The sequence below is a fragment of the Talpa occidentalis genome, unplaced genomic scaffold (genome assembly GCF_014898055.3).
Source record: "Talpa occidentalis isolate TD23 unplaced genomic scaffold, MPIMG_talOcc4v2.1 talOcc4.14, whole genome shotgun sequence".
NCBI classification, from domain to species: Eukaryota; Metazoa; Chordata; class Mammalia; order Eulipotyphla; family Talpidae; genus Talpa; species Talpa occidentalis.
The window spans coordinates 11,276,510-11,290,309 of record NW_023601433.1 but is presented as its reverse complement, the minus strand read 5'-3'; the positions used below and the strand labels follow the sequence as shown (position 1 = coordinate 11,290,309).

Genomic DNA, 13,800 nt, shown 5'->3' with positions numbered 1-13,800 from the left:
TCCACGCCTAGGTATTTACCCAAAGGACACAGAAACATCAATTCCAAAGAGCACCTGCACCCCTATGTTTATAGCAGCACTGTTTACAATAGCTAAGCTTTGGAAACAGCCCAAATGCCCAAAAATAGATGACTGGATCAAGAAGATGTGGTACATATATACCATGGAATATTACTCAGCATTCAAAAAAGATAAACACATGCAATTTGCAGCAACATGGATGGCGCTGGAAGGGATCATGCTCAGCGAAATAAGCCAGAAAGAAAAACAAAAATACCGGATGGTCTCACTCATAGCAGGAATCTAGAAAACTTAAATAAGGGACCAGGAAAATGAATAACTCTAAGAAAGTGAAAATCAAAATCAACAAAAAACTATGAACCAGAGACACTTTTTGGGGGGTGGGGGCGGGAGGGGAGGGATTGGGGTCAGAATGGGGGGTTGCAATTGTATGGGGGAATATAAAAATAAAATTTATTATTTAAAAAAAAATGAAAAATGATGTAAAAAACATATAAAATTAAAAAATAAAAAAGAACATAAAGCAAAAAAAAAAAAAGAAATGGTCTCATTCTATGTAATCTAAATTTCTCTGACTAGTAACAGGTTATATATATTTATATTGCTTGAGCCTATGTTTTTGGGGTGAGATGTTTAAAAACTGAACGGTCAAAAATAAGAGGCTTAAGGGTTAAAATGTTAAGAGACTTCCTATTTGACTCTATTTCTATTAGAAAAATATATAGTTTATTTTATACAACATAAAACAGAGTGCTAACAATTACGTATTGGTCACAAATACTAATACTAAAGCATCTTAAACTAAAGCTGCAGAAATTAAATTTGGTGGAAACTAAAAGTAATTTTTTGAATGTCAATGTCACGCATTTCATTTAATTGTATTGAGAGCTCAAAGTTTCTGTAAATCATGCTTACTTAAAGCAAGACAGATCATTATCTTAAAATTATACAAATATTAATCAAGGTAAATAATCCAAACTACTGATTAAAGACTTAACTTCAAATTTTTTATCAAAAGGGCCAATCTATAAAAATATTTTTTTCAAGATATACCAACAAATTAGCCAAATCAGAATTCACTTCCTTACTAGCTCAATCAGTTATACAAAGCAGAGCAAGAACATAACTCAAACTCTTAACAGAAAATTATGAAGATATAACCACAAGGTACCTAGAGTCTGTTACAGATCCACACAATTAAAATTACCATGAGAGGGGGCCTCCCCGGTGGCGCAGCAGTTGAGCGCTGGGTTGCAAGGCTGGCTGCTCCCCGGCCACCAGAGGAGGGTCCCACATGGCAAGGACCTCTCCTGCCGCCCGCTGCTCCCCTCAGCAGTGTACTTCGGTCCTTCTGCCTGCTCTGCTTCCTGCTCTGCTCTGGTGAATTCTCTCACCCTCCCGCGCTTCTGACTGTACCCAGTGCTTGTATAAATAAATAAATAAATAAATAAATAAATCTTTTTAAAAAATAATTTAAAAAAATAAAATCACCATGAGAGAGGAAACTGTCAACTGCTTATACTAACACCAAAAAGCCCATCCACATATGACCTTTCATTCCCAGATAAATCATACCTACATAAAAACAATGTCCTGTCTTCACGTGGGACACTCAAGAGAAATAAAGAGCACAGCAAGGCAAGGTACAGAAATGAAAAATGAGATCCTAGTGCTCCAAAACCAACAACTTACTCTCAATATTAACGAGTCCTTCATTTGTAAAATGTAGTTACTAAACATAAAGAAAAAGAGGTATGCAAAATTTTGTGCAATCTCTGAGCCCATCCTTCCAATCGCGACTCCAAAAACTTCAAATTATAGGGAAAATCTCTAATTTGAAGCTCCTCTGTCAACATATCAATCTATTCATAAGGAAAGAACATTTCACATTTAAGTACTCCTAAGCATGTAGTTATTAACTCAAGGGCAACACTAAGAGTCAAAAAAACAACTGCCATAAAAAGACACTGTCTACATCTTTCGAGCCTAATGGAGGAAGCACCCTAAATAGTCCCTAAAACTTAAACATGACTCAAATTATAACAGCTGAAGTTACACCTACAGCTGTCAGTGAGATTTAGACAAAGTGCAAAGTTCTAAGCTATGGTCATGAGAAAGGCTGAATTCCTACAGTGTTTTAACTCAAGTCAGAGTTTTAAGTGATTAGCAGACAAAAAATTATCTGAGAAATTTAAGTAAGATGAGAAAAGAAAAAACATTCAAAGTTTACAGAAGAAAAAACAAGGTTTATATTTTAAAATGAGAATTAAATTTTATTATTCCTATCAGACCTATGCATTTTAGGTCTGTGACCCACTTTGAATTCATTTTTGTATTCGGCCCAAGGTAAGTGATGAGCTTTATTTCTTTGCATTTGAAAATCATAGAAATGCCAGAGGCATTTTAGAAAATATTCTGTTTTCTATTGTGGAATTACCTTGGAACCTTTGTTAAAGATCAGTTTACTATTATATCTGGGCCTTTGGATAATTTGCTTCAAATGGGAAAACAATGCTTTTCTCCTTGTTTCCCAAACTGAAGAATACCACTATCCTTCAGTCAAGTTTAACAAGAAAAATCCATAGCCATAAGAAACCTAGGAAACCAAAATAATGTATGTTAACAAAGAACTCATTTTCTAAGTTCATAAAATTTCTACCATTTAATTATTCAAGGAAAATTTCAGGCCTTATGTTTAACAGCAAAGTCATTTTTTGAATGTCAAAAACAACAAAAAATGTTCTAAATTACCTTTCCCAAGTTTTTTACTGGGTTTGACCAATGATTTCTTATATCTAAAATGTTAGTATTAAATAAAACATACCAAAGAATAAGCCCTACTACCATTTTTCAAAGTAACATTATTTTTAAATATTCTAGTATTACATACTTTCTTTTCCATTTTGAGTAGAAGACAGAAATTCACTCATAAAAACTTTTGAGTTAGACTACACATCTTTCTGATTTTGACCCACCAGCTTAGGCCAATGTATGTGTTTAAATCAAAATGGTCTTCTTCAGAGCTTTGCATGATGAACCCATAATTTAAGGCAATAACTTTAAAGTCACAAAAAAGCCCAATTTGTAAAAGATCTCCTAAATTTGCTTTATTTTTTACCTTTCCCACCCTTTAAGAAGGGTAATCTGTCTCCTTTGTCATTCATTTGAAAATATTTCCCCAGTTTATATAATGCATGTCCTCAAACCCTCCCTCCTATTTATGGACTACATAGTTCAGACCTTTTTCTTTTCAAATAAGGGTAACTGATATAGAAAATGGAGCTGGGAAAGATGAAAGAACCTGGGATTATCTCAACAGTGTAAAATATGAGAATCTACAGAAGTACATAACTGGATTTTACAAATTTCCTTAGTTAATCTACACTAACTCCCAACATAAGCTCTAAAATCATTCCCATTCAAACTCACAAGACAGTATAATTTAAAAAAAAAAAAAAAAGTCCATTGTGTTTACTTCATAACACAGAAAAGGGAAAATATCTTACCAGAAATGATGCATTCAGCAAAAAGTGCACTTAGATATGATCCATGCAGAAAACGCTTCTGTTTCTTTTTCAGAAAATGCAATTCCTTAGTAAAGAAAAAAAATATAAGATGCGTTAGTATTTGCTGGTAATGCAAAATAAAATTAAATATGCATTTCTTTACAAATTCCAACCCTCAACCCTCTTCCTGGCAGATAGCTGCACAAAAGCTTTGAGTAATAGACAAATAGAGCCAAAAAAGTTATTTGACTTGTCTAATAAAAATAGAAAAATATTTCAGCCAATTGAGTATTTCTAATGTTACTAATTCATTTTTTTCCTAAGAAGTGTTACTTAAATTCCATGCACCCCTAGATTCGCAAATTGGTTTCCTAGGTCCCATCTCCCCATCTTCTGTATCACACAGTATGCTTTGTATTTACCCTGTACACACAGTCTATGTTTTGATAAAATAGTAGAAAAATGTTCTTTCTATTAAACTGTCATTTAGAAAATTGTCAGTGGGTTAGTTTTTGTACTGCCTTAAATCGTGTTTCAATACAATGTGTATACTTGTAGTTTCACTATCTTTTAAAAGGAACAATGGCAATAATGAACACACTGCCAAAATTGAATATAAAATTGAACAATGTCAAAATTCACATTGATAAAAGAAAACTGATGAATGGTAAGCAATGGATTGCTTGGAAATAGGTTGAAAAGAAAAGATGATAAAAGCCCCCACTTTCACCCTGATTGGCCAGGATCAACTGTGATGTTAAGTTCAAAAATTTAGAATTACATGGTTGAGTGATTCTACCAATCCCCAAGTAAATCTTCTTTAGCAAATAAAAATGATAATTTCCACACAGAACCACCAACCTTTCTAATCTGACTGAACAATATTAATTATCAAGACATTGTAATTTTGTGTCTATTTAAAAACGAACACTTCTAGAAGGAAAAAAAATGCATAAACTTTCAAATTATTTTATATTAAGTGTTAAAAGCTTGAACTTTAAAGATACATATACATACTCACAAATAAGCCCCTTTTGCAAGGTCTAAAGGAGTTTGATTTAAAATGTTACATAAGCTTTTAATCAAATTGCACTGAAATGCAGAAAAGAAAAAAGCCGCTCAAATACAGTTTTGGTACCAACTTCTAAAGACCAGAAATTCAAAGTGAAACTATTCTTAGTGTGTGCAAACACATCAGTGGTATATATTCTTATATCAAAATTCATTCATCAATTCTCTAAGAAACTGCTAATGATGACTTACATTTTATATAGTTCTCAAATGGTTTCTAAAAAAATCACATTCTAAAAATCAAGTTTTTATAGTTCTTTTTTAATAATCTATATTGAAACAACTTCAAAACATAAAACCAAAACTAAAAGGTTAGTCCTCTGTAGTCAGTTATCTTTAAATTTTATATACTGAACCTCCAATTCACTGCTTTTGTCTAAGGAAAAGCTAGACAATCTGTACCTTCAATGTCTATCCCTCCCAAACCTAGTCCCACCAAAATCCTGGCTCCCTCTACTTCTAATTAACCTACAATGTTGTTAGTCTGAACTACAAGCCACCGCGCTAACTTCCATACTCCAAAACTTTGTTCAAGTTTTTAATCACTGCCTGAAATCAACCTTCTCCCTTGTCTCTCATCTAGATCAACCCTCAAGTTCATCAACACCTTCTGTGAGGACATCCTCTGGAAATCTTCACCTACCTACATCATCACTTACAAGGGAAAAAGTACAGTTTTTTAAGTATGAGTCTCCACTATAATACTATGTGGTTTTATTGAGAAGGAATTTTGTATTTTTTTAATATTCCAATGTCTAGTCAGTATCTGGCACACAATTCAATAATGCTTTCAGAAAATATATACTGAGCATTCCGTATATTCCAGGTACTTTTCTAGGTACTAGGGATAAATTCCTCTCTATCCCTAACCTCACAGGACTTACATTCTAGTGGGGGAGAACATACAGAGTGAAAAATATATATATAATATATATGGCAGATTAATTCAGAAGTTCCTTAATTAGAGGGGGGTAAAAAAAGCACAGATGGAAGTACTGACATTGGGAGGGAAATGATATGTAAGCAAAGGTATCCCAGGAAGGCCTAAGGTGATAACAAGAACAACGACAACAGCAGCAGTAATATTGGAGTATGTAACCCATCCTAATTAGTATCCTAATGCTTTATGAGTTATTAACTGATGTAAATTAACAATAACCTATTATCCTCAAGAGGAAATAAATATTAAGAAGCAACTTGCCAACATTATACAGCGAGTAAAATGAAAAGCCAAGATTAGAATCCAGGCATATTTTTAACACAGTTAATGCTTTTGTTGAATGAATGGGGGCGGGGGGGGGGCAGGGGAGAGTTTGAAAAGGTAGGAAAAGAGAAAAAGAAAGATAAAACAAGTTTAAAAAATACAATGCAAGATGGGACTTAAATCCAGTGATATTCAATATCCCAATTAACAAATGGAGACTGTCAGGCTAGATTAAGAAACATTGTCAAACTGGATCAAGACATACACACTTTAAATTTAACAATAATACATACAAGTTAAACATGAAAAAGAATACACCATACAAATAGTAATCTTAAGAAAGGTGAAGTGCCTATATTAATCTCAGAGAAAGTACAAGAGTGGGAATATTACCAGGTATAAAGGAATATATATCATAATGTTTAAAGTATAAATTTATCTGAAATATGAAATAATCCCAAATGTTTATGCTGCCGATAGTAGTTTCAAAATACATGCAACATGTATACATGATGTAAAGGGTAAGCAGATAAATCTAAAACAGTAACTGGAAGTTTGAATACTCCCTCACGATAATCAGTAAAACAAGTAAATAAAAGATCAGTAAAGATACATAAAACCTACACATGTTCAGTTTGATATAAATGAACATTATAACCAACCTAAGAATAAATGTGCATACATGGCACTTGATATAGTCAACAGAGAGCACATACGCTGGACCATAAAAAATGACACGTATAAATTTATGAGAACTGAAAACACAAGGAAAGAATTAGTAACAAAAACACATTATCTGATTACATGTGGTAGAGCTAAGGATTAAGGGTACTTGGAAATTTACAGCTTTTAAGTATTCATGCTAGAAAATAATAAAATAATAAAGGTTTTAACGTTAGTGTTCTAAATTAGCTTCCACATTAAAAGCTGGGGGGAAAAACATTAAACTAAAGGTAAAGATAAGGAAATGATAAATAGAAAGTGCTGAAACAGATGACAGAAATAATAGATAAAATAAATGAAAACAAAAGCTGGTTGTTGCAAAGAACTCCTAGCTAGTCCAGTAAAGAAAGAAGAGAGAAGACACAAATTACCAACATCAGAATTAAAATAGGACATTATTGCAGCTGTCTCAAACATTAAAAGCATATTAAAGTAATATTAAGTGCAATCCCATGACAACAAATTTGACATACGAAACAGACAAATCTCCTTGAAACATGCAATTACCAAAACTGACAGAAAAAAAGTCTGAATAAATAATCTAATAAGGAAACTGAATTCAAAATCATAAAGCTTCCCCAAAGAAAACTCCAGACTTCCTAGTGAATTTTTCAAATAACTAAAGATATTAGTATCCATCTTTCACAAAATCTTTAAGGAAACAGAGGAAGAGAAAACACTTTCTAATATTTAACAAGGTCAGCATAACCCTAAGAACAAAATAAGATGAAACCACAAGAAAAAGAACTTTCATAGCAATATCACTTGATTATACGGATGCAAATATTATTAATACCAGCAGGTCAAATCCAGCAATATATAAAAAGGAAAACATCAGCACAAGAAGGGTTTGTCTCAAGAATGCACAGTTGGTTTACGCAAAGTTCACAGTGTAATTCACTACAATAACACGCTAAAAAAGAAAAAAAAAAGGATTAATCCCCACAGGTGTGGAGAAAAATATTCATGATAAAATGCCCATTCATAAGGGTAAGGGGTACTTCTCAACTTAGAGGTACCTTCTTAAATTAGGATTAAAGGGAACTTTCTCAACCTAAAAAAGGAATCTATGAAAACCTGCAGTTAACATATTTAACAGAAAAAGACTGATTTCTTTCTCCCTTACGATTGGAAGGATGCCCATTCTCATCATGTCTATCCACCATTTTACTGGAAGTCCTAACAACTGCAATAATGTACAAAATTAAAAATAATAAATATACTATATAAACTATGGAATATAAAAATAAAATACAAATAATTAAACACAAATAATAATAAAGAAAAAAGGTGTCCAGATATAAAAGGAAAAGATAAAGCATGTCCATTTGTGTATGACATGACAATGTAAGTAGCAAACACTAAGAAATCTACAATAAAGTTATTGAAACTAAAAAATGGATTCTGTAAGGATATAGGATACAAGAGCGACATTTTTTTAAAAAAAATTTATTTATGCATACAAGAGCTGGGGTACAGGCCAGAGATGCAGGGGGTGAGAGGGTTCACCAGAGACAGAGTGGGGTACAGAAGAGGCAGGTAGACTGAAATACACTGCTGAGGGGAGCAGTGGGAGAGACAGGAGAGGTCTGCCTCGCCATGTGGGTTGCTACCTGGCCGCCGGGGTCATGCTGCAGAGGCTGCGGATTGCTTCGCAGTGCAGTGCTTAACCCTTTGCGCCACCAGGGAGGCCCAAGATCAACATTTTTTTAAGTTATTATGTCTATGTACTAGTAATGACAAAAGCAAAATTAAACTTTTAAAAAATACTATTCAGGGCCTCCCCTGGTGGCGCAGGTGGTTGAGCATCACGCTATGAAGCTGTCCAAAGCCTCAGCAGTGCCGGTTTGATCCCGGCCAGCGACGGTCCCACATGTCGCGGCAGACCTCTCCTGTCACGCCCGCTGCTCCCCTCAGCAGTGTATTTCACCAGTCTGCCTGTTCTGTTCTCCACTCTTATCTCTGGTGAATCCTCTCACCTTCCCGTGCATCTGACCTGTTCCCTGGTTCTTGTATAAATAAATAAAAAAATAAATCTTTAAAAAAAAAATACTATTCACATCAGCACCAAAAGTATGTAAGTATTCAAAGACAAACATTGACAATACACACATGCAACTACTACCCTAAATACTAGAAAACACTGAAGAAGGAAATTAAGATCTAAATAAAGAAGAGATTAATATCATGTTCATTGATTCAAAAACTCAGTATTAGTGATACTAATTCTCTCCAAAGTTATCTAGAGAGTCAACATAACCCCACTCAAAATTCTAGCCAAGTGAGATTGCTATAATCTCACAGAAATTGGTGAGATTCAAAATTATAAATATAAATATGTAAATATAGCTAAAAGAATTCTGAAAAGAAACAAAAGATGGAGTATGTATGTTTTATATGTGTGTATGTGTCTCTGTAAAGAAATAAAACTATACAGGTATGGTCATTTGATAATTCAACAAAAGTACCAAGGTAATTCAATGAAAAATCTTATCAACAAAAGCATGTAAATGAATCTTGACACTACCACTTACAATTCACAAAACTTAACCCAAAGTGGATTATAGCTCTTTATGCAAACACCAAGCTACAAAACTTCCAAACACAGGATCAAAAAAAAAAAAAACAAAAAAACAAAACCACCCACTGTCCTGTGTAAGGCAAAGAGTTATCAGATAGGTCACAAAAAACAGATACCATAAAGTGGGGGTGAGGGGAGGGAGGAAGACAGCATTTCAGCAAAATTAAAACTTTCTCTTTCAAAGACGCCATTAATTAAATAAAAATCAAGCTAGATAAAAGATAAAAATAAGCAGCTCTGGTAGAAAATATACAAAATACAATGATGGAAATGAAAAAAGATTTCTAGCCAGGCTCGATAAAGATCTCTGCATTATTTAGTTATAAGGCAAACGATCCAATTAAAAATGGGCAAAAAATTAGAACATTTTACCAATGACAACACATGAATACTCAATTCCTAACTAAAAACTCTTAATATCATTACTCATGAGAAATACAAATTAAAACTATAATGAGGCGCCAATATATATGCACTGAAACAATACAAAGTGTTGCTGAAGATAGGGAGCAACTGAAACTGATTGATAGTGGGACTATATACAACTACTTCAGAAAACAGTTTCACAGTTTTACCTTATAAGGTAAAACATACACTTCACCATCTGATCCAGAATTCCCACTCACTGGTATCTACCCAAGAAAAATGAAAGCACATGACCACACAGAGGCTTGCACTGAAATGTACATAGCAGTTTTATTCATAATAGCTCCAAACTGGAGCCAACCGAAAGTTCCATGAAAGGTGGATGGAGAGAGCATACAACAGAACACTAGACAAGAGAAAATGGAACTAGTGACAGACACAAAAATGGATGAACTGCAAAAACATTTTGGTGAGGGGAAAAAAGTCAGATTCTAAATAATACAGAGATTGATTTCACTTAAGAATAAATGACGAACTTCTGCGTCAACACCAAAAAAACAAACATCCACAATTCATAGATTATGAAAACCTTCCTCAACACTGGAAAGCTGCATATACATGATTAAAATATTTTTCTGATTTTACAAAGTTAGACCAAGGATCATCAGCATCATCTTCTGAGTCTTAATTTCTTCATCTATGAAACAGTATAGTAATAGTTCATGCACTTCATAGATTTAGCTATGAGAATTAAACAAGCATAATAGGTGGTTAGCAGTGTGTGGCATACAGCATGAGCTCAATAGTGCTAGCTAATAGGATTTTTTTTAAAAATCATCATCATCACTATCATAATTACTTATGGGGGGACAAATACATTCATAAATAACCCAGAAAATGGGCTAATGGAACAGATGGAGATGCCACTGGAAATCAATTCATTAACATCTCTAATAAACAGTCATCTCTTTGTTCAAGGTAAACGTCACAACAAAAGTCACATGAAAAATTTTGGAAAATATTTGGAATCATTCGATATCTGATACTAGAACCGAAAACAATACTAGTAAAGCTTTAAAAGGACAGATTTATAAACATATAAATAGATACCAGGTCACAAGAAACCATCTTAAGTCCGTAAAATTTCACAGAAGCAAGCATTTAAAGAGGAAAGTGACTTTAACATGAAACTAGGGACTGCTCCTGCAACTAAGAAAAATGACAAATTTGAGTTGATACAAATAAAGTAGGGTATAGGATTATGACAAAAATTGCAGAAATTAGAGAAAGGCAACTAGAATGCCACATAATTCCAGTCTTGATGGTAGGGAAAGTTAAAAAAGTTGGGCTAAGCAACCCCCACTGAAACACAACCTACTGCATTCTTGGCTAGTGCACAGGAAAGGTAGCTCTCTCCATCCACCTTTCATGGAACTTTCGGTTGGCTCCAGTTTGGAGCTATTATGAATAAAACTGCTATGTACATTTCAGTACAAGCCTCTGTGTGGTCATGTGCTTTCATTTTTCTTGGGTAGATACCAGTGAGTAGCATTTGTGTCATAAATGTAGAACAGTAGATACTAATGCCAAGAGATCTACTTTCCCCAAACCTTCCCACCTCCATCTACATCCCCCCAAACTACCCATGAGCTCCAACACATCTCTTCTGCTTTTTTAAAAAGAAAAAAAAAAGTTCTGATGAGATACAATTCACACACTATACAATTTATCCATTTAAAGTATACACCTGAATGTTTTTTCTATTCACAGGAATTCTCGACCATCCCCACTATCTAACTCCAGAACATTTTCATAATTCTTAACAAAACTTAGTATCCACTCGCAGTCATTTCCCACCCACACAACACCCCACCCCCCAGGCCTAAGCAGTGGGGCAACTACTTTTCGGCTCCAGCACTCTGCCTATTCTCACCGTTTCAAAAATTGAACATATAACATACGGTCTGTCGTTATGACTAGTCTATTTCACGTAATATATTTACGAAATTCATCCATATTGTTTCATGTGTTTCATCATACTTTATTATTGCCGAATATCCCACAGTACGGAAATACCACATTTTATTTATTCATCGATGAATGGACATTTGGGTTTTTTCTACTTTTTGCCTATTATGAAAAATTTTCCTATGAGCACTGATACATAGTTCTTTTGTGAACATATGTACTCATTCTAGCTTCAGTTCTTATAATAAAAAAGAAAACATCTTCCTATTTTCTCTCCTATCATCGTACTTTATTATATTACATAACACTCTCCCCAGAGTGATAACATGCATCAATATGACACAGGTATTTTAAATAAATAAGTAATACCTATTTTCTTCTCCCAATTAATTTACCATTTCTCCAATCTTCAGTCAGCAACCATATCAACAGTTTTCATATTAATGTTTAACATTAATATTTATTACATGTTCTGATGATGCTCTCGTTCTTGAAGTGGAGGATCTGATCTCTCATATTGACATTCCGTTTGTTCTGCCTCTCAAATGAACCTTAAGAGCTAACACTCTCAGTATTCCTTCTCAGGCATAGTTACTGGGACCAATCTTTTCTGAGTTCGCCATCACCTTGCTCCAGTAACAAGGAGCACATTTTGTCATCAGTAACAACAAAAGTTGAAAAATGAGCACATTTAAAATGTAGCACTATGCACTTACACAATAGCTAAATATACACCAATTTGTTAAACAGTATGACTGGTAAGCTGGCAAAGTCTGTCAAACAGATGTCCATACTAATAAGAATGTTGGCAAGAATCTAGAAATAAAGTTTAGACACTGTATTCATTATATTCTACAACACCCTAAAACCCTGAACTGGAAGAGGACTCAGGTCTTTCTAGGGACACAAACTTTTAAGCTTATCTAAGGGAAATGGATTCAGGAGTAAAATCCAGATCATCAGTCTAATCCACATTAAAAAGGGGCTCTAAGTATTTACAATAAACAGACAACAACACGAACTAATGTAAAAGAGGAAATCCAAAAGGTCTTAAGGTTATCTTGAAAGGTAGACACCATAACTTGACATTTCTCTTGCAAGTAATCTGATGCTCCTCAAGTGCTGGTTTGAACTTTAAAATAGAACGACTTCAGATTATCTTTGTAAGCGTTTGCTTGAGTTCTGATAAGACTTTAAAGTGAAAGAGAACTGGAAAGATTTAGTTACTGTCCTTAGAACTGCACACTATCTATTACTTGTTATATCTACAATATATTCTAGGATAGTAGTGGCAATTACAAATTACATATACTTGACTTCTCTGAATGTAGATCCATGAAGGACAACTGTCAAAATTTCATGTGCTGTTTTTCTTACAGCAGAGAAAAAAAAAAAAAAAAAGGCTGAGAACCACTGATCTATACCAGTGGAGACAGTGAGGACTTAAAACCATCTTTTCAAAACTTTCGCTCAATCCAAATGCAAAATCTAGGGTAAATTGAAAGACAGCAATGTAACAGATTCACATTTCTATGTACGTACTGAGAATCTACATGAAACAACTGCAAAAAGAACTAAAACACAAGCGTAAGAATTTTCAGTGCAGCATGCATTATTTATTACCTTTGACATAGGTGAAACATGTTAATACACTAAGAGGATTTCCAAAGAAAAAACTTCCAGTTGAAAGAAATTAGCTCTTTATAGAATACACAGCATTCGGTGTGGTCTCTAAAAGGAGATCAAGAGGAAAAGAGAGGCAAATAAGAACACTGTATCTGCCTTCTACTTCAAAGGCATGTATTCTCACCAATTCCCTTCAAATAGTTAAGAATGAGCCTAGCACAGACAACATCTTCATTGTTTTATAGACAGTCACATTACAGAAATCCCTGGCTACATCCAAGTTTAAAAACTTTCAACACTTCTTCTTGCCTGAAGAACAAAACCCAAACTGTTCAGCTTTCGAAGCGCTCTACAATCTGGCCTCAAGGTCTCTTTCCCACTTTACCATCTTCAACTTCTCAAAAGCCCTCCAATCTCACTAAACTACATCTGACACCATAGCTCTCGCTTTTCTGATTTTATTCTTTTGCTCAATCTTCCATGGAAAATCTTTCCCACATCTTTGACAGTAACACTGGACATTCAGTTCTTCTATAAGGCATCTTCTGATCGCTTCTGAGCTCTTTCTTCACTGAACTCCCTAACCATTTTGTCTAAAATCCACGTATCACTTCATAATTAACATGTCATCATAAAAAAGAACAGTTTACTCTCCCTAAGTCATTATCTTCTACTATATCTTACAAGTGTTTATATTTCAGACTCAACAACATAAAAACAATAGTTAAAGCAGT

The 13,800-nt window shown here is 34.1% G+C and overlaps 1 protein-coding gene across 7 annotated transcripts in view; it reads right to left on the bottom strand.

Moving 5' to 3' along the window:
- Positions 1-13,800, bottom strand: part of MEF2A (myocyte enhancer factor 2A) — a 97,887-nt gene that overhangs the window by 68,732 nt on the left and 15,355 nt on the right. For all 7 annotated transcript variants that reach the window (XM_054694766.1, XM_037510063.2, XM_037510064.2 and 4 more), the window contains exon 2: positions 3,528-3,612. The gene's annotated coding sequence lies outside the window, so the exon portion shown is untranslated. The remainder of the gene's footprint in view (positions 1-3,527; positions 3,613-13,800) is intronic.